We start from the raw sequence: 23,236 nt of genomic DNA on the forward strand, positions 1-23,236 counted from the left end.
CTATGCTGCTTAATTAATAACTAAAAAGAAAGTTTTTAAAATTTTCTTAATAGCTTCTTGCAGCTACTTAATGTGCAATATTGCTATGTAGTGTACAGCAGTTGTACCCTTCTGCATTTTTATGAGAATGCTCTGAGATTTCTACAGCAAAGTAAGTTCACAGCCATTCTTTTGACCTTCCTTTTCCCATCATACCACTTTTTAACTTACATTAACTGCCCATGATTTGCTAGATTTAAGTATGTTCTAGAAGGTTACAACTAAAATTGAATTCACTGGAGTGATTTTTTTTCCTTTATGCTGATGTCAAAGATATTTTCATTACATGTGTATGAAAGTAGAGCTTACAGCTTTTTGAGTACAGACAGAAAAATACATGAATGGACACCCTAAAAATCTGGTAGAAAGATTCCCTGAAAAATAAAAGTACATATAGGTATTCCTCATATTATTTAAAAATAAGTAAATTGCTCACTCAATCTGCATGAACTCAGTGACACAGTTGTGCCTGCAAATGTAATTTTTTTTCAGTCTTGTTTGTGGGTTCTATTTTATCATTTGAGAAAATATGGAGTTTATTTAACCTTATTATATTCAAGAATTGTAGGCAAGTGACAATATTTTTCTGATGACAGTTTTCCAAATTGGGAAGTGATGAAAATTGGAGAGTTATATCATTATTCAGGGTTGGAATGAATTTATCAGATTATCTAGTCCAATATTCTCAATTCTGGAAAACCCTTTTATAAAAACTCTTTTCCCTCTGTTCCTGGAACAAGAAATTTTTCCCTGCTTGAATTCTTCTAGCACACTGTATGAGTCTGTAGTACTTAGTAATACCCATCTTGCAGTTCAGTAATTTATGTGCAAATTTATCTCACTTTTTGGCTCAGGCAGCAAGGTCTCTGATTGATTCCTATTAGTATCCACTACAGCACAGAACAAAATGCCTGATACAGAAAAGGTGATTACTAAATATAGATTACATATATACATCATAAAGTCAGGTTTGGTGATTAAAAAAAAAAAAAACAACACATAAGATTCTCAAATTTCAAAAGATTTGGCCAAGATCTCAGAATTATTGAAACAACCCATATTTCCAGTCCGGGATATTCTTTTTAAAATACCTCATCTCCTCTAAATAATTATAAAAATGTATTATCAAATTTCAGTGATGGACCTCTTGATTCTTAACTGCTTAATTGTAGATGAAACACCTTACACTTTTGTAATTTTAAGAAGCTGAACATTTTGTCTTCCGTGGCATAAAAAAGAAAACCATAAATGTTCTAATTTTAGTTATAGCTTCAGAAACCATATTCTATCATTCAGAAAATAATAGAATCCCACGTACCAGAATGTATCTGAGAAAATTTTCCGACTAATGTACAAAGCTTTATTGAAGATAGGCAAAAATAGTCTGAGGGTTGATTCGATCTGAATAAAGTGTCTGGTGGATGAAGGCCAGATGCGAATTAGGAGTGATCTGTACTCCCGCGCCCTCTTTCCTCCCTTAAATCCAGCAGACGAAGCTAGTGTCATGAGCAGGGCTAAGTTTCTTAAAAAAAACTAAAAACACCTTACAATATCGGAGAAAGGAGGTGCAGTGGGGCGGGGGGCTAAGGGGCGGTTTGAAAAAGAACAAAAGGGCATAAGAATTTCCTCAACGGATTAACGTGTCTGTTCAGGAAGTCTTTATTGACACACAAGGTGGTGTGGATCCTGTTCTAGTCCCAAGGACACGACGCTGCCAGTACTCTAGTCCTTCAGGACAGTCGTTCTCCAGGGGAAACAATGGCAAATAGATACGGAATAATATTACGATGTGGTAAATGCCATATTAGAAATGTCTGTAACTTGCTAAGGGAACAAAGATAAGAGAGAAATCAATTCTTCTTGGTAGAACAGGGAACTAACTCTATGGAGACACAGTGGCATTTCAAGTAGACTTTAAAAGATTAGAAGGAATTTGCCAAGAATGCGTTAAGGGTAATAGGCAGACAAGGCAGGAGAAGAAAAGGATCAAAGGCTTGAACACGTGAGAGTTCATTGTGTGTTGGAGAAACAGTGCGATCATGATTTTTTAAACACTTTTCCATATGTTAATAAAGTTTACGTTAATGTCTTCTTTTGCTCAATTTAGAAAAAAATATATATAGCAAAAGAGCCACACGGTATTTAACTTGCCAAGTCCCTCATTCCTTGTCATGAGTTAAAGTGTGCTTTAGGCTAGGATTGTCTTAACTCAAATTATTCACATCTGCCCCTCTCCCACAAGAAAAGGTAAGAGTTGATTTGGAGGTGTCAAAGTGAAGACGGATGTCAAACTTGCATATGCTTTCAAGATATTTAATAGTAATCTGAATGAATGCTAAATGAAAAAAAAATAGAACAAGCAAGCAAGTAATCAGAAACTTGTCAAAGGACATGACACTCAGACATTAAAAAGGAAAAGATCGTGGAATTAATTTCGTAGGACCAGTGGGCCCTAAAGAATATCTGATCCAGCTCTATCCTTGAAATAAGCATACTTCTTCTAATGAAATTCCAAATTAAATTATGTTTTTCAAAAACTAATAAATATCATTTCAAAAATTTTTACCAAATATTAATATAAAATATTTTATTTGTAAAATATTGGACAAAGCACTATAGGGCATTTGGAATTGTAGGAAGCATTACCAATGCACTTACAAAAATGCTGCACACAGGCACAATAGGGTAACTCCGAAGAAAGAGCAGTGCATAGCAGTGATAAATGATGGGCACACACACACAAGGTTAGATGTTCAGATTATGTTCATTAAGTATATTGGTAGAGCTATTAGGAGCCTGCATGTTTATAAGAATGAAGATTAATAGATGAATAGGCCTTAAGTGAGCAAATTATTTTAATGCGACATATGAGTTTATTCTATTAGTATGCATAATTTAATTACAGCCAAACTTTACCAGGAAAAAATAAAGAAATCTGAAATACAAAATGTGGAACAAAGGTAGTCATCTAATTCTGTTGTGTAACAATGGGTAGCACTGAAACGGGCAGTATGGTTGTATAGATCAGCAGACAGAATCCCCTGGTACTTATTTTGGTTAAACACTTGGGAATTCTCTTCTATAAATAAATCAATTGATTATCAGTTCAACACCCCAGGAACTCATTTCAAACTATGGATCGTTTGCTAGTTTCCTAGCACTGCTGTAACAAAGCACCACTAATGAGGTGATTTAAAAGCACAGAAATTTATTCTTTCAAAATTCTGAAAGCTACAAGTCCAAAATCAAGGGATTAAATGTGCTATGTTCCCTCTGAAGGCTTCCAGTGGCTCCTAGCATTCCTGGGGTTGTGGCAGCATAACTCTGGTCTCTGACTCCATCTTCACATGGCCTTCATCTCTTATGTGTCTCTGTGCCCTTTCCTCTTCTTTTAAGGAAACCTTTCATTGGATTTAGGGCTTGCCCTCAATGCACGATGATTTCATCTTGATTTCCTTAATAATTATATCTGCAAATACCCTATTTCCAAAGCAAATGTCACATTTTGAGTTTCTGGGTAGACATGAATTTTGGGGGACACTAGTCCATCTACAGTAGCTAGCTGTCTGCCTCCCCAAATCCATGTATGTTAACTGGGCCAAGTACATTTACCTCATTCCACCATCCTCCAAAATCTGAACCCAAGTCAGCATCAACTCTGACTCTAAAATGTCTTCTAAATATCATCATCTAAATCATCTAATTCAGGATGGATAAGATTTAGAGTATGAATCATCCTGGAGCCAAATTCTTCTCCATCTCTGGACCTGTGAAACTAGAAAACAAATTATCTGCTTCTAAGATACAGTGGTGGGACAATATAGGTTAAACATTTCCATTCCAGTAGAGAGAAAATGCAAGGAGAAAAGTTTTCACCAATCCCAAGGAAGTCTGAAACATAGCAGGAAAAATTCCATTAGGTTTCAAGGTCTGAGAATAATTCCCTGTTGCTTGATACTCTTTTCTGTGAGACCATGGTAGCCCATGTATATGTGTGTGTGTGTGTTTATAATTATAATTCTATATGTATTAAAATCTATATAGGCTCACAGAACCATAACCACAAACAGGATATAGTACAATTCAATTACCCCTAACATTCTCTTGTCATTGCCCTTCGTAGCCACACTAATCCCCAACTCCTAAACAGTCATATCAACTGATAAGTTCTTCATCACTGTAGTTTTGCTTTCTACAGTTTTGTTTTTTTCCAGATTGCTATATAAAAGGAATATTGTTGTGTAGCCTTTGGGTAATGGCTGCCTTCACTCAGTTTAATGCATTTGAGATGTACCAATGCTGTTGTATCAGCAGATTATTCATTTCATTGCTAAGTGACATTCCATTGAATGGATATACCATGGTATGCTTATCTATTTGCCCATTAAAAACATTTGTTTTCTTCCCAGGTTTGATGATTATGAAGAAAACTGTTAACAAAAACATTCATGTGCAATTTTTGATGAAGGATCTGTTCTAGTCATTGTCCATTTTAACATTGTGGTTTTTTCATACTTTTGACTTTTGAGATATCTTTATATATTATGGATTCAAGAACTTTTTTGAATATGCAATTAGCAAGTGTTTTCCTCTGTATCTAGCTTGACTTTTTATTCTTTCCATGGTATATTCTGAAGAATAGAATTTTAGACTACTTTGATGAAGTTTAACATTTTTTCCTATTATATATCAGGCTTTTTGTGACATGGCTAAGAGGTATGCCTAATCCAATGAATAAGATAGTTTTCTCCTATGTTTTCTTCTAAAAACTTTATCTGTTTTGAATTATATTTAGAACTATGCTTCATTTTAAGTTTGGGCCCTCTCATTCATGAACATGGTATGTTGCTCCACTTATTTTTATTGTCTTTGTTTCATTAATTTTCAAAATAGATATCTCTATAAGTTTTATTAGATTTATATGTAAGTACTTCATTATTTAGAGGTACTGTAAATTGTAGGAATGTTTGAAAGTATTTTTTAACATTTTAAGTTTAATCAATTAAAATGCCAAGGTATTCAACAAAAAATGGTGTTGAAATAAAGACAACATGATTCGGAAGGGAATTTATCATTAATCCAATAAAATTGATTTCTTAGAGGCTTTTTTACTTGCATGAACCTCCAAGTTAATGTGCAAATTTGCAAGATTTTTAAAAAAATTTTAGCCAATTTGAGAGGTATTAAAATATATTTCACTTTCGTTTTTATTTGCATTTTCCTGATTACCTTTGGGAATAAGGAAACTTTTACGTGCTTAATTGTCATGTAATTTCCTTTTCTATGAATTGTCAACTTGTTTTTCTTTTCTTTTTTTTAGGCTAAACATATTTTACTTAGCTAATGCAGTGTTTAAACATTTGCATGTGTGATTTGCTACTAACCATGGTCTATAGTTTACATTATGGTTTACACTTTGCACCACACAATTTTATAGGTTTTGACAGCATATAAAATGGCCTCTATCTGTCATTGCAATGCCATGTAGAAAAATTCCAATGTCTCCATAGTAACCCATGTTATATCTATTTTCCCTCTCCTTCGCCCAGAACCTGTGGGGTCACTGCCTTTATACCAATTAACAAGTTCTTCTATTGCTAGAATAATCATAAGTCTACTTAAGTTCATAGTTGTACTCCCCACCTTATGAATGTTCATTTCTCATTCTTGAGCATTTGGGGGTGATGATGGCCACTCTGCTTCCAGTGGAGAGGGAGCTTACCTCTCATGGGGCAGATGGATGGAACTGTCTTGCTTGCAATTGTAGATATTCTCTGTTTTATTCTTGGAACAGGCATTGCCCATCATCACCCTTTTGTTTGTTGTCCTGAGCAAGTCCAGTGAACTGGAGAGTAAGTGTTGGCTGCAAATCTGCTGAGATTCAGGGCTCAACTGGCATATGAACAGACTGAAGATTTAATTCTCTAGGACATATATTTAAGAGGCCATCCTAGAATTCTATTCTCAGAGAAAATATTTTTCAAAATGAAGACTCTTACAGATATTGTACAAACTTGAAAGAATTCATCATTAGTAGACTCACCAAAAAAGGACTATTTTAAAGAAGTACTTTACACAGAAGAAAATAATATGTGATAGAAAAGTGGATCTACACACACAGAGGAATGGAGAGAGAGCACTGGAAATAGTAACTAAATGGCTAAATATAACAGACATCTTCTTGAAATCTTTTAAAAGGTGATTGACTGTTTAACACAAACAATAATGACACCTCACCAAAAATGACAATAAGATGACATATAAACATAGGGAATATTCTCAACATCTGTAATAATTAGAAAAGTTCAAATTAAAACCTCCACAGCATGCCACTCTACTTATTGGAATGACTACAATTAAAAGGACTAACCACACAAATTGCTGGTAAGAATGCAAAGGAACTACAATGTTCATCTTCTGGTGGGAAGCAAAGTGGAACTGCTGATGGGAAGCAAAATGGAACAATGACTTTGGAAAAGTCTTTGGTAGTTTCTTAGAGGGTTAAATATATACCTAGCATATTATCCAACTTTTCCACTCCTAGGTATTTACTGAACCGAAATGTCACACATGCCCATTAAAATATTTATATGCAACAGTTTTCTTTGTAATAGATAAAATCTGGAAACAACCCAAAGTGAATCAATGGGTAAACAATAATTAAATTGTGGTATATCCCTGCAATGGAATTTTACTCAGCAATAAAAAGGAATGAACTGATTTTTTAACAATACGGATAAATCTCTAAATAATTATGCAAAGTGAAAGAAGATAGTCAAAACAGGGCCAAGAGTTCTGAGGCAAAGGAAGTACCTAGGGCACAAAATTTAAGGAGACACTCATTCTTAGGCACTAACCTTGAATTTGCCTGACCTTGAGAGTGAGTGCCTCTATAACAGAGATGTGCCCTGGGCAAAATTTAAACATGAAATAAAAATGTTGCAGTTAAAGTGGACTCGAACTGGAATTGCTGTAATAGTTGTTTTATTTATTTGGTTTGGTTTGTGTTAAAGAAGGAGATGTGAATTCTTTATTGTGGAAGCATGTATATATCAGAAAAGTTTTGTATAACAAAAACATCTTAGAATTTGAAATCAATAAGTACTTGAATTCCAACAGATTACATTATGTCAACTGTGTACTCATTTGCCAATTAAGGAAGTGCAATGTGTGTTAACTAATCCATTGAATTCATTCAATTTTAGAGACTGCTAATTTCTTGAGAAAGCAAAGGACTGTAAATAAAAAAGTAAGTTATTGTGTTAAGTTCCACATTCTTGTTGAACAGTGCTGGAGTAATAAAGCAAAATAAATGATTCAAAATGCAAGAAGTGAAATTCTTTAAGATGACCTTTAAAAGTAAAACTTCTGTGTTAGAACATCCATTATAGGTTAAATAAAAGCAAGATTTTTTTTACATCAACTGTAATATTTTTGGTACCAGTTAGACAGTATAAATCATTTTAGTTCTTGGTTAATGATTTTATTTACTTAAGAGTCAACAGTTTGAATGTCTATGGGATCTACATTTAAAAAAAAATAAACTAGGAAAAAAAGAATAAGTCTCTAAATCTATTTCAACATTTCAGTCATATCTTTAAACAGAATGTATAAAAACATCAATTACTATGCCAAATACTATTAGGACGTTTTATTCCAAGACAACTTTCTTACATTGAAATTTACAAATCCTTACCACTTCTAGTTTCTACCTTGGTTAAGGCAAGCTCATGTGTCACCTAAACTGTTAATCCTTCATTCCACAAACATTAATTAAGCGTTGACTGTGTGTCAGATAATGCACTTAGCTGACAGAGATATAAAAATAGATCGCATATGATTCTAGTCCTAAAGAAATGACAGGTACTCATAGTTCTTTTCTTCATTATCCTCTTTGTCCAGAACCATGCTTCTAAGTATGTTGCCAAATACCATTCAATAAATGCTCATAAAGAAATGAGAAGGCTAAGCTTTCTACAGAGTGTTTTAATGTAGGTTTTCATTTTTATGTACTTGATATGAATCAGATAGACTCTCAAGGCACAGTGGTAGGGGAAATTTAAGATTATTAGTGTTTTGTTGAAACTTGTGGAATTAGTTTTGGCCTCAGGCACTCTGGCCTCAAATATGGCCCTTTCAAGAAATGGATTTGTGGCTGAAGGAAGGGAGTCTGGGTGTTTCGAAAACAAAATTCTTTGTATTATCCTCAGGCTACATTCAATGGGCTGTGAGGAGAATTAAAAGACTTTGCCTTAAAAAAAAAAAAAAAAAATCCTTGGTAACTTCAAGCCACAGCAGTTTGGTTTCAGCTCACAGCACCTACTTCAAAGGATTCCCCATAGAGATGCCTGAGCACCTCCAGCTGCAGCTGTCAGTCTTGGATTCTTTGTGTTTTCTCAAAAGCTCAGTCCCCAAATACTTTAGCTCTCCAAGGAGAGAGGGGATGAGGGGACCAGACAAGGAGGCTGTCTCTGTAAACGAAACTGTGGACACTGCAAAGAAGGAGACTTCTAACAGGACTCAGTTCCAATGAAAATTTCTCATGTGAGTCAAACACAGTATAGAAAGAGCTCTGGCCTCTAATATCCTGCAAGAGAGTTCTGTTTAGATATATTTGTCAAAAACTCCTCTCTTTTCATTCCTTTAGCTAAATATCATGTGTAGTTGAGTCTATATTTAAGCAAAGACTTCCAAAGTCCCTTAAATTCACAAACTTCATTGAGCACAACAGGACTTTTAATCCATCCTCTTAAGAACAACTTAACCTGCTCAGGATGAGCCTTAAATCAGTCTTCGAAGAGTTGGTGTGATTATAAACTCATCTTGTGTGGAATGTGAGACAAATTTCCCAAACAATCCAGGTATTCATAGTTAAAATGGGATTAATCTCAACACACCTGTTTATTGAAATGGTATTATCTTGGTAAAAATTCAACCATTCACCCATGTAAATTTTTTCCCTCAATTTCTTCTTTAGGCAAGCAAAATAAAATAGCGCCACTTCAAATTGGACATCAGAACACAGAAAATATGAGGATTAAAAGGCCATTAAATCAAATGTTTAATATCCTTTAGAACCTGTGTATATAATAACCAAGTCTATTTGTGAAGGTGAAAATTTTAGGGGTTAAGACCATTATTTTAATATATGCTATTTTTGAAAAGAAATGGCTTTCACTTCTATTTGGGGGAGTGTAGCTATTTTCACATGACTTCTGGGTGGAATTCCTGGAACAGCAGGTGGCTATGCCATGTTTGGAGGTGAGATTTCCCCAGCTGCTGTAAAACGATAACCAACAAAATGTCTACCTCACTTCCCTTATTCAACTTTTCTCCAGCCTGGAAGAGCTTCTTATTTTTTCATGAAACTCCAGTTTGTGTGCTGCAAGAGACCTTCATATCTTGTAAACAAAGAGATGACTGACCTTCGGACTTTTTATTACAAATGCATTGCAAAACCAACGTCTCCTGTTACAGCACGGCTCAACCATAGGTGTGCTTTTTCTTGCCTTTTACATTGGCCGTTTTCTGCCTTGGCAAAGTGTGCTGCTTTCTTGAAAAGTCCCTTGACCAGAAGTCCCTTACCTCGTCACACCCCATACCCACCATCTGTCTGGCAATGCTGTCTCTAAGGCAGTCTGCTGCTTTCACAGTAAATTGATGAGATTACTTCCATTTTTATGGTCATTTTTGTTTTTATTTTGAAGTGATGTTCACTGTAGTCCACTACTGTATATCTATCTACTTACCTTGGGTAATAACCAATCATAAACATGAAAAGATACATCAAGGCTAGTTCCATTAGAGTTGTGTCCAAGTACAGTAGTAGGAGCAATGCATGCAATAGAAATTGTCTGAGGCTATGGGAATAAATAAATATAAGAAATAGAAATAAAAGTAAAAGCATTTTGTGATTTTCATTCTTGACTGTCCTTTTACAGTCTCACAGATTTCAGAATAGTTTAAGCAGCTTCATTTAGCATAGGGAATCCTCTGGTATCTACCACTGAGATTCTCCTCAGGTTAGTTCCAGAAAAATGTCTTTAAATTTTTACTTCTGGTCATGTACACAAATGAGTTCTACTCTACCGATGTGTGCGCTTTTCTACACATTTCCTTAAGTTATTCAGATCTATCTTTGAAAACTTAGCTTAGGTGTTCCTTCCTCTAGAAAGACTTTTCCTGACTCCACAGTCTGATTTAGACCCATTTTTGAACCATGCTCCCATAGTGCCCTGATTGTTTCTGTACCTCACCAATGTTTCTTCATTGGTCTATCATGTTTCCTGGACTATGAATGACTGCCAGAAAGGGACCCTGAAACTACTCAAGGGTCTAGAATTTACTTTTAGTCCTTCTCCCACACTCCATCTTCACCATGCTGCTCTTCATTATCATTTTAACTATCTGTTAAAATGCTCATTAGTGGGCAGGCACTGTGTTACAGTTTTTCTGTACATGTGTGTCATGTAACCCTGTTTTATAGGTGTACAACCTAAAACTGCAGAAGTTAATAAAAATGCTGACGTTCATGCTATGATTCGCATATGTATCTGACTTCAGAACTCTTAGCAAAATATTATAGCATCTCAATAAATGCTCATTGAAGATAAATGGTTAACATTCACCGAGGATTTTGCTTATCTTCTACAGCACTTAATATGCCATGTACACGGATATGTTAAATATTCTCTGTTGATGTTACATATTTGAATGGCAAGAGAAACAAAAGCTTGTATTTTCATTGTATGGCCTTCTGTTGCTTGGAAGCTTCCTTGTTTCTATATTCTACCACAAGTTCTCATCCCTACTAGGAATTTTATTAAGAGCACGTGATTTTCTCATTCTTCAGGATATACGAGATCTCTCCACCTTCCTTCTTTTTTTTAAAATTTATTGAAATATATCACTCATACATAAACATACATAAACAGTGAATGTATAATAGTTGTGAACTTACAAAACAAACATATATAACATCAAACAAGCATATATAATATCTCACCCTACCACGAATAACTTGCATTGTTTTTAAACCTTTTTAACTAATGATTAAACAGCATCGTCAAAATATTACTACTAAACAAAGTATTTTCCTCTAACCAATCTGATTATTATCTTTATATCATTTGTATATGAACATACATAAACAATTAAGTGTATAGTAAAAGTTGTGAACTTACAAAGCAAACATGCATGACATCATACAGGGGTCCCATACATCAACCCTCCACCAACACCTTGTATTGTCATGAGAAGTTTGTTAAAACCTATGAAAGAACACTGTCAAAATCTTACTACTATCATAGTTCTTATCTTAAAGTTGGTGTGTTTTCCCCTGAACCCACCCTATTATTATTTTTTAAATATATATTTTTTTATGACAGAAGTTGTAAACTTATAAAATAGTCATGCACATGTGCAGAATTCCCAAACAACACCCCTCCATCAACACACCACAGTGTGGTGGGTCACTCGCTATAGATAAAATAATATCATCTGATTATTGCTATGTCCATAGTGTATATTTGGCTCACATTTTCCACACTGCCTCAGTATCAACACAGTACATATTTTGCATAGATGCAAGAATATTATATTATTTCTACTAACCACAATCCATAGTTCATTCCAGCTGTATTTTTTCTATGCTTCTGCACATTCCCATCACCCTGCGGTAGTGATATACATTTGTTCTAGCTAACAGAGGACACTCTTGCATCTGTATCATTAACCACAATTCTCACCCACGTCTTGGTTTACCATGTTATCCAGTTCCTAGATTATTCTCAAGCATTTTGTGAATTGGCATTTACATAACTAGATTACCATTTTCAGTCACATCCCAATTTGTAAACTAGCTGTTACTTACTCCCTGTGTGTTATCATCCACTCTATACATTTCCACAATTTTACAGTAAAGCTAATTAAAACTTCTATATACATTAAACATCAGTAGTCCACTCAATCCTTCTCTTATCTCCTTTAAGAATCCACCACCTACCACGAGATCTTGAAGATATTTTCCAATAATTTCTTCTAGAAGTTTTATGGTTCTTGCTTTTATTTTTAGTTTTTTGATCCATTTTGAGTTAGTTTTTGGATAAGGTGTGAGATAGGGGTCCTCTTTCCTTCTTTCAGTTGTGGATATCCATTTCTTTCAACACCATTTGTTGAAGGATTGTTCTGCCTGAGCTGTGTGAATTTGACAAGCTAGTCAAAAATCACTTGACGCTACCTGTGAGGGTCTGTTTCTGAACCATAAATTTGGTTGCATTGGTCTATCGTGTCTGTCTTTAGGCCAGTACCATGTTGTTTTTACCACTATAGGTAAGTTTTATGATTTAAAGTTTGGAGATAAGGGTTCGCTTTTCCTTTTTATGATGTTTCTGGCTATTCTGGGCTCCTTACCCTTCCAAATAAATTTAATGATTGTGTTTTCAATTTTTTCTTTAATGCTGGTGGAATTTTTATTAGGATTGCATTAATCTGTATATCAATTTGAGTAGAATTGACACCTTAATGATATTTAGTCTTCCAATCCATGAGCATGGAATGTTCTTCCAGTTATTTAGGCCTTTTTTGGATTGTTTTAACATTGAGTTGCAGTTTTCTGAATACAAGTGCTTTACAACATTAAGTTTATTCCTGACTATTTGAGTTTTATCTGTCATATTTTATTTTCACCACTCTTTTGACACTTTTAGTTACTTTTATTGATATAATCTTCATTTCTAGACTCTCTTCCAGGCCCCTCTCTCCTGTCTTTTCTTTTCAGGCTCTAGTACACCCTTTAGTATTTCCTGAAAATGTGGTCTCTTGCCTAGAAATTCTCTCCGTTTCTGTTTATCTATGAATATTCCAATTTCACCCTCATTTTTGAAAGATAGTCTTGCTCGATATAAAATTCTTGGCTGGAAGTTTTTTCTTGCAGTATCGTAAATATATCAGACCATTGTCTTCTTGCCTCCATGGTTTCTGGTGAGAAATCAGCACTAAATCTTATTGGATATCCCTTATATGTTATGCATTGCTTTTCTCTTGCTGCTCTCAGAATTCTCTCTTTGTCTTTGGCCTTTGAAATTCTGATGAGTATGTGTCTTGGAGTTGGTCCATTTGGATTTTTTCAGATGGAAGTAAGTTGTACTTCTTGGACAGGGTTATCTATGTCCTTCAATAGGATTGGGAAATTTTCTACCATTATTTATTTAAATATTCCTTCTTCCCCTTTTCCCTTCTCTTCTCCTTCTGGGACACCCATGACACATATGTTTGCATGACTTTTGCTGCCATTTAGTTCCCTAAAAACTTGTTCAATTTTTTCCATTCTTTTCTTCATCTATTCTTTTATATGTTCACTTTCAGAGGCCATTTCTTCAAGGTCACCAGTCCTTTCTTCTGCTTCCTCATATCTGCTATTATATGATTCCAGTGATTTTTTAATTTCATTGATTGCATCTTTCATTCCCATAAGATCTGCTATTTTTCTATGTATGCTTTCAAATTCTTCTTTGTGCTCATCCAATGTCTTCTTAATATCCTATACTCTTTAGCCATCTCATTAAATTTATTAAGGAGATTTATTTGAACATCTATAATTAGTTGTCTCAACTCCTTTATGTCATCTGGAGGCTTATCTTGTTCCTTTAACTGGGCCATGGCTTCCTGTTTCTTGGTGTGGATTGTAATTTTTTGTTGGTGTCTTCGCATCTGGCTTACTAGAGTAGTTTTTCTGGGTGCAGTTTTTCTCTCTAGTTTAGGGCTTCCTATCGTTTCTCCCTTGCTGCGTATGCAGTAGAAGCCAAGCATGTAGTTGATGCTGTAAGCTGTGGAGGCTCAAGCTGCCCTCATTGTACCAGGGACCAGTGAAGCTTCTTCCAACTTTCTCCTTTGCCAGGGGTAGGGACAGAGTCACAGCTATGTGTCATAATCTACGTGCAGGCCTAAACTATAGTTGCCCAGAGAGACTGATGAAGCTTCACATCCCTTTCTCCACTACCTGGGGCAGGGATGGAGTTGCAGGTGTGGGCAGCAATCTATGCAGACTTCTGATTTTCCGTCTATGCCAGCCAAAGTTCCCTGCAGTCACCTGTATAGGGTGGTGCAGGGCTCCTCAGCCTTCTCCCCACTAGAGGTGGGGCTGAAACCTATGTGGGCTTCAGGCTGATCTGCATGAAAGGAACTGTCAGCCTGGCTTCCCGTCAGGCTGAGGGCAGAGTCAGAATGGTAGCTACTGGCCTTTGCTGTCTTGGCTGGTTCTCACCCCAGCTGTTCCCAGTGTTATCTCTTAGTCAGCCAAGTCTCCCAATTAGTAGCTGAAATAGGCAGCCAACCATCTCCTCCCCTGTTTCTGGGAAATGGAGCTTCCAATTCCCATCACAGAACAGCTTCTTGGATGGCTTGTGCTACCAGAGTAGGATAATCACCAGCCTCCATGGCTTGGCCGGTAATTTCCGGAGAGGCTGGTGCAGATCCCCATAGCTTCCTCACCACTGGAGGTGGCCTGGGGCCCAGACTAGTCCGGAAATATGATCTGGATGGGAGAAAGCTGGCCCCACCAGCACTGGGATCCTCAGTCTGCCCCACTTCCCCCTCGTGCCAGGCGCGGAGTTAAGATGGCGGCTCCCGACCTCTTTATGACCTGGACAGGCTCAAACCTTAGCTGTTCTCAGCATCATACTGTAGCCCACTGAATTTCCTCACCATAGCTGAAATTGGTGCCCAACCTTCTCTTCCTCCCCTGTTTTGGGAAAGTGGAGCTTTCAGTTCCAGCTGTGGAACAGCTCCCTAGGTGGCTTGTGCCTCCAGTGCAGGATGGGCAGCAACCTCTGTGACGTGGAGTGCTTTACTTATGAGTCTTTTCTGCAGACAGGCATCGCCTCTTCCCACTCCCCCAAGGTCATTGCAGGATGCTCTTCTGGCCTCTGAGAGCTCCCAAACAGGTGCTTCAGTTATTTCCAGAGATCTCTGGGTGTTTGCTAACTGCCCTGTAGCCAGAGCTGACTCTAGGAGCTCCTTGCTCCACCGCTATCTTGCTGGTTCTCCTCCACTGTCCTTCTTAATGCCATTCCCTTCCTATGCAAGACTAGTTCCATAACACTTTGACCTCATACCTGTGATTTCAGAGTCCTGGTCTGGGTGGTGACTACTGGAGAGACCAGGGTGCCTGAACTGTAAAATTCATTGCATGAGATCTTAGTTCCATATGGTTAAAGAATTCTTAATTCCCATAAAATAATTTCTATATTAATAATTAGAAATCTAATTCTTGGTGATCTATTTAGTATCTCATCCAAATGTAGCCATTTTTATGTGCCTTTGCAAAGTTTAGGTGATGTTAGAAATATGAGTAGTGAAGCATCAAGAAGTGAAAGTATGTGTAAATGACTCACATCTCAAAGGCATAGGAAAAGATGGAGGTGCAATGTCTTGTTATATACTAAGCAAAAGTGGAAAGACAAAGGATAGATAAAGCAGGTGAAAATTGAAAGAGAAGCTGATACAGTGCCTTGGATATCTCAGAATATTAGAAATGTCACAGGTTTGGGGACCTGAGAAGTCAGCATGTCCAAGTCTATCTCTACAGTTTTGCAGATAGACCACTATTACCATATTACTTAAATTTTCTGCTTCAAATTTTTATTACATAAATGATTAAAAATTATGCCAATCTCATTCTAAATTAATATTAAATAGATGATGAATTAAAGAAAACAAAAAGAGACCTTCCACAAAATAGGGAGTCAAAATATAATAGTTCTATTTTCCTTACCTTTTAATATATAGACAAGATTTCAAGGAATTTTTATATCACCTCATAATCCTTAAAACAAAGAAAAACTCCAGAAATGCTTTTCTATATTTATATATATTCTTGCAAGTCATAGGGGCAAGTCACCATTCCAGAATAGAACAGGAGATGAAGTCTGGATACATATATGACTGTCTCTTCTTCAGGAATTTTGCTCAGGAAAGCTAATTATAGAGAGGAAACGTTTCCCTTCACATGTTTTCTAGGGTTACAGTCATAGTTGCTTTATTTGTAGCATAATCTACCTCATAGGCATTAGAATTGTCAGTAGTCCTTTTCTCGCCAACTTTTTATTTTTAAAATTTCAAACACAGAGAAAAGTTGAAAAAGAGTACGGTGCCTCTAAAGATACCTACTACTTATATACAAAACATTTTTTAACATTTGCCATATTTTTTTTAATCTATCCAACTACTTATCTATTGTTTTTTACTAAAACATTTGAAAATAAATTACAGAATCATGATAGCCCTTTCCTGAAAATGAACTAGTCTCCTATTCAACCACATAATTAGTGTTTGGGATTAAGTCATGTCCCCCACAAAAGGCATGTTCAGATCCCAACCTTTAGTCCTAAGGGTGTGAACCCTTTTGTAAACAGGACCTTTAAATATATTATTAGTTAACTTGTGCCCAAACTGAATGAAGGGGGCCTTAATCCAATACGACTGAAGTCCTTCTAGGCAAAGAAAATTGGACACAGGAAAACCACAGGGAGCGACCATCACCTAGAAGTCAATGGAACCCGGCAGTGGAAGATACAGATGCTACCATGTGCATTGCTTGTGAAAGAAAAGCAAGGAATCCCAAAGGCTGTTGATCAGCTGGAAGATATATTTCCAGGGCGGAAGAAAGCCTTCTAGGTTCTGAAAGTGAGCCAATAAATTCCTGTCGTTAAGTCAAACTGATTGTATCATATTCTTTAAGCAGTTAGGAAACAAAAACCATGATCTTACACTATGGAACACTAACCATAATTCCTTTGTAGCACGTAACATACAGATCATACTTACTTTTCCCAAATTATTAAAAAAACATCTTTTATGCCTGATTTATATTTCTAAGCAAGGGTTCCATCTCCAAATTTCAAACATTGCATTTGACTGTTATTTCTCTTTTGTCTCTTTTCGTCTAGAGCTTCCCCCCGATTTTTCATTTATAATTACTATAATTGCTTTGCATGATTTTCAAATTTCAAGAGCTGAGGTCCACTGTCTTGCAGAATATCTCATATTCTAGCACTGTCTGAGTGTTTTTGTGGGTGGTTCTCTAACCCCTGTATTTTCTGCAAACTGGTCTGGTTAGACTCGAGTTGATCAGGCTGGGCAAGAGTATTTCATAAGTAATGCTGTATATTTGAAATTGCACCACTGTACCTGATGCTAAGTTTAATAACTTGCTTAAGGTTACAATCAGCTGATCTCTCCATTGTATAAGTATGTTTGCTTTTTGTTTGATTTTTTTTTTTCCAACTAACAAGTAATTACTGAGGCTAATCTTTTGTGCTATGAAAGTAACCTTCCCAACAATCTTTCAATTTATGGCTTAAGCATCCTTTAATGATGATCCTTGACTGAATCAATTATTTTCTTTGGGGTGAAACATGGTGCATTTTAATTCTTTCCACATTTACTAGCTAGTTTTCTTCTGTAAAGAGAAACTATTTCTCATGAACTGGGGATAAACAAGTGCTGGTCTGAATGAAAAAGCAGTAAAGCATTTAATTGTCACCAATAATAATGTCTAATGATGTATTTCCTCCAATACACCCCAAACTCATAATTCTCTGAGCACATAGAATTTTATTAATATACTCTGGTATGATAAAATACAGTGAGCGTTTATTTTGATGCTGTATTTTCCCACATCTGCCAATAGGAGTACTGAAATCAGACTCCTCTGTCTTTTGGTCATACCCTCCTCATCCTTGTATACTTTTTTTCTTTTCTGGCACACACACAAACACATACACACATACAAGGCATTTAAGGCTAACCAAGTCCTTCCTTGTCCTAGAATTTTCCCAAGGATTTCTTAGCTCCTTTATTGGAGAATGGATTAAGAAAGAATGATTGTTTCCTATTGCTTCTTTTTTTTCCTCATTGTTTTAATATCATGAAATACAAGTTCAAAGCATTGTGCAATTCTACTTTTTACTACATTGAGATGAAATAATACATTTGTTTTTTTACCAGATTCTGTGTCACCCAGTGCTGGCCACTACCAATGGGATTTCTTACTAGTTCTAGGAGGTATTAACATGAATAAAAAAGCTCACAACTCCTTTTCATTGAAGATTTACATTTGTCTTAATATTCCTATTAAGCTGCCTTGAACAACTGTGAAGAAATACAAAATTAGCTATGTGTTTTGAGTGAGTACTGTTATTTCATACTGTCCGAGATCTCCCTTATGTGGTGTTGCAAAGACACTGCACTTATTTGGAATAAAAAAAATTATAGTCAATAACCTTCTTACTGTTTTGGCAAATTACCCTTTCCTGAAAAGTCCAGAAAATTACAATAAATAATTATTGGTTAACCAGTAATTCATAAAATACCATTTCTATAAGACAAATTCACGACAACAGAGGGCCATAAAAACCCACATGTACTAAAGAGAATGCAAATATTTAAACTGTCTTTTCTACCTTTAAACTGACTTAACCACATCAAGCGGGAGCAACATCAGGCAATAAATAAAAAGTGTCCAGCATTCGACTTCAATAGCATACCTACAGTTTTCAGCCATTTCAGCTAAATGTTTTCTTATGTCAGAAAAAAAGAATTACAAAAGAAGCATTGGGAGATGTGAAAGAAAATTCGCCTGCTTATTTCATAAAATATTTTAAACTAATTTTGTTTCTAAAAATAAATAAAATAACATTCTTGCTTTTAAAAAATCAGTTACATCAAACTGTAAGGATAAATTTTGGGTTATTTAAAATAACATCTGTTCTATTCCTCCCTCCCCTTCCCCTCAGGGCCCACAGTGACAACCAGTCTTCACTGCTTAAAAGACAAGATTCATAGATACTGGCAACAACTCTGAGGGCTTGACTCACTAGTCTGTCCTCCTCTATTAGGAGCCACCCATGCTCTCTAAAGATACCGTCCCCTCTGTTTCAAAACATGGGGCCTCCCCAGGTTGGGAGTATACCTTCCCGCTCATTATAAGGGTCTCCACTCACTGATATAACACACTATGACAGGATGAACACTCACACATTCCCTAGAAGCCTGCCCAAGGTGTGCCTGTGCTTAATGCCCCCCTTTTCAGCACCCCAAACCAGTGACCCTTCCTTGTCATATTGCCAAAAGAGTTTTCTCAACATTGTAGTTTCCACTATGTAACCCTTCAATCTCCAACCCTCCCCCCAGTTCCATGGACCATCCGACCCATCCTCGCCACCCTAGCCCCTGTCAAGCCTGCACCGCCCAACCCAATAGTATCCCTACAGCTGTTATGTCCCTTCACTGCACAACTACTCACTTTTACCTTATCATAGATTTCTCTGTGTTGGCATTGGCTCACAACCTTCTTCTCCCTTTCTATTGCCTGTAAACCTGTCTTCCAGAGATGACTCGATTTGCTTAATTCATATCAGAAAGGTCATGTGTATTTGTCTTTCAATGCCTGGCTTGCTTCACTTAACATAAGGTCCTCAAGATTCATCCATGTTATCCTGTGTGTTAGTACTGTTTTCCTTCTTACAGCTGAGTAGTATTCCATTGTATGTATATACTACATTTTGTTTATCCATTCATCTGTTGATGGGCATTTGGGTTAATTCCAACTTTTGGCAACAGTGAAAAATGTTGCTATGAACATTGGTGTACATATATCTGTTCATGTCCTTGTTTTCAGTTCTTCTGGGTATATACCCAGTAGTGGAATTACTGGATCATATGGCAGATCTATAGCTAGTTTTTTGAGGAACCACCAAACTGTCCTCCACAAAGGCTGGATCATTCTACATTCCCACCAACTGTGAATGAGTGTTCATATGCCTCCACATTCTCACTAACACTTGTAGTCCTCTGTTTTTTAAATAGCTGCCATTCTAATGGATGTAAGATGGTATCTCATTGTGGCTTTGATTTTCGTTTCCCTAATAGCTAGTGATGTTGAGCATTTTTTCATGTGCTTTTTAGCCATTTGTATTTCTTCTTTGGATAAATATCTTTTTAAATCACTAGCTCATTTTTTAAATGGGTTGTCTTTTTATTTTTTTGAGATAAAGAATTTCTTTATATATGCTGGATATTAGGCTTCCATCAGATATATGATTACCAAATATTTTCTTCCATTGGGTAGACTGTCTTTTCACTTTATTGACAAATTCCTTTGAGGTAAAAAAGGTTTTAATTTTGAGGAGATCCCATTTATCTTTTTTTTTTTTTTCTTTTGCTGTTCATGCTTTGGGTGTGAAATTCTACATTATCTTCCAAGGTCTTTATGGTCTTGGATTTTAGGTGTTCTGCATGATTTTGCAATGATGGATACAGGTCATGTTAAATTTCACCAAAAATTTATAAAAGTGTACGGTCTAAATGTAAACCATAATTTCAACTACTGACCATGGTTAGTAGATGCGTTTTAATAATTGTACATCAGTTGTAACAAATGTACCACACACATGTAAAATGATCATTAATAGGGAAGGAGGAAAGGGGGAGGATGTTGGGTATATGGGAGACCCCTATATTCTATATATGAATTTACTGTGACCTAAAACTTCTTTGAAGACATAATGAAAAAAAAAAAGGTAATACACTGAGGAAGAAATGGAAGAATTTGTCACTGTACATACAGGACAACAGAGCTATTAAAGTGATGAAAGGCAACACATCTATTATGTATTTTATTTCTTATGTTTAAACCTATCATTACTATTTCATTTTCCTATTAATTGAATTTGGCAATATAATAGGCTTCATTTTTTATGAAGTTTTTGATCACAGAGGGGTTCAACTATAGCAGGTGATGAGCATTGATGTGGGATGTCATTGATGGGGGAGGCATGGGAGGGAGTTTTCCTGGGTATGCATTTAGGGTATATAGATATGTTCAGATGTTCATTGGGTATTGAAACAGCAGGTTGAGGTTCACATGACAACTGAGGGACTGCTGGATTCTCATCCTGGGGAATCTCTGCCACATTCTCCAATGAAACAGCAACAATCCTCCAAGTGCAGGGGCAATGACCAGGGAAGAAGGATGGTCCAAAGATGGCCCTTGATACTGATGACCATGCTTATGAGCCTTTTGCACTTGAAATTTCAACTTGGCCTAGTATTTGAGCCTGCCTTAAGAGTTACTTCCTGAGAGCCTCCATGTTGCTCAAATGTGGCCACTCTCTAAGCCAAACTCAACATATAAATGCATTTCCTTCCCCGCCCAGCTTGATTCTTGGGGATAAACTTCCCTGTCACCAAGGGATTCCTCCCAAGCACCGACTAGTGATGCAACTGGTTAAAGACATTAAATGAAAGAGGGAAATGGTAAAGACAAATGAGTTTATATAACTAAGAGACTTCAAAATGAATTGGGAAGTCATTAGAAAGGTTGTGATTATGCACATCTCTGCAGGATCTCATAGACAGCCAAACTAGATACTACTCCAGGTAGTGGTGCTCCTGAGGGTTCCAGATGGCTCTGGAGTTTGGTGCCTTGCCTGTGCACCCTACTTTGGAATTTGTGCTCCCGAGCGTGATGGAGTTGGACTCAGATGTGACTTCTCTGCACAAGCCTCTTCTGTCCCTTTTATTGAACCTGTGGTTCATGCTGGGGTTGGTGTATGTCCAGGGGACTCGAATCTCTGGGCTATCCATGTACCAGCTGGGCCCTGAGCCTCAGAGGAGTTGCAGCACCTACTATCCAGTGCATTCAACTTACCCAGGTCAGCTAAGAAGGAGGTGAGGATGGTCAACCACTACACCAAGGAATTGAGAGAGTGCAACTGCAAGCAGGAGAGTCCTATCCATCAGCCATGTGGGATCAAAGCCCCTTCTCAATTAAGAATTGGAGTGGGAACCACCATCCCAGAGTCCTCAGGATTGGGGAATGAATATGGACTAGAGTGGACCAATTGGTATTCTACTACAGAATTATTGTGATTCTAGCAATAGAAGAAATTATGTCATTGATGTGGAGACAATGGCCACTGGAGTTACTGAAGGCAAGGAGAGAGAAAAAGAGGTGTAATATGGGGGTATTTTTGGGACTTGGAGTTGTCCTGAATGATATTGTGGGGACAGATGCAGGACATTATATATCCTGCCATAATCCACTGAATGGACTGGGAGAGAGTATAAACTACAGCATAAACCATAATCCATGCTGTGTAGCAATGCTCCAAAACATACTCATCAAATGCAATGAATATACCACACTAATGAAAGAAGTTGTCAATGTGGGAGGAGTGGGGATTGTGGGCACTGGGGCATATGGGAACCTCTTATATTTTTTAACGTAATATTTTGTGTGATCTATTTATCTTCTAAAAGTAAATAAAAATATATTTAAAAAATAAAATAAAATAACATACATTTGGGAAAACTGAACATGTTTTAATTGCCAGCATTATTCTTTGTTCTTGGTAGAATCATCTTTATTTCTTCTTTTTACATCCCAATTATAAACCCTGGCTATATTGACTTCAGTGTAGTTAACTGATCTCTAATTAAGTCAAGGTCTTCCTCAAGAGAATCAAGATTCTTTGTGGCAGTTGATAAATTCTTTTCCAACAATGCCTGCACTTCATCAGTATCATATTCAAACATTACACTAGCCCTCAACCACAGACACACTTTATCAGTAAGAAACACCGAACCTTAGCAGTATAAGTTATCTGCCAGTTACAACCTGATCTTCAATGAATTGATGATTTCTTTTTCTTCTGCATGTATTTCAGAATGTCTAGATTCTGCTTAATTTCAGGAATCTGACCTGTTAGACTCCTTTTTTTTTTTTTTGAGCAGGATTGAGTTCCATAAACTTATACTTCTGATACTGCTCCTCCAGCTTCCTTAATACTGTGTCTGCAATCTCATTTCCAGGTTGTTTCAGAAGGAATCTACATCTTCCACAAACATGGCTTTGGAAAGTCCGGGTAGAGCCTCTGCCCATTTCCTGCAGCCTCTTCTCCAAAGACACAAGCATCCTTAGTTGCCGCCATTTTGGGGAAGCCAACGCTGGATGAACTCTCCCATTGCTTCTGAGGTTATATTCTTTATGGGCTTTTCAACAGAGAGCTAGGAAAGCTATTTTTCATAAAGATCATGAACTTATACTCATGTTTCCAAATCAATTTTAACATTATAGGATATTTTCATAAATGTATCTTTTTTCCTTCGTTAACTGAAACTTATTACTTTAACATGT

At 36.5% G+C, this 23,236-nt stretch overlaps 1 pseudogene; it reads right to left on the reverse strand.

Moving 5' to 3' along the window:
- Nucleotides 1-22,435: 22,435 nt before the first annotated feature.
- Nucleotides 22,436-23,030, reverse strand: LOC101414363 (prefoldin subunit 3-like; annotated as a pseudogene).
- Nucleotides 23,031-23,236: the final 206 nt, after the last annotated feature.

This window comes from Dasypus novemcinctus, chromosome 25 (assembly GCF_030445035.2).
Source record: "Dasypus novemcinctus isolate mDasNov1 chromosome 25, mDasNov1.1.hap2, whole genome shotgun sequence".
Taxonomy (NCBI): domain Eukaryota; kingdom Metazoa; phylum Chordata; class Mammalia; order Cingulata; family Dasypodidae; genus Dasypus; species Dasypus novemcinctus.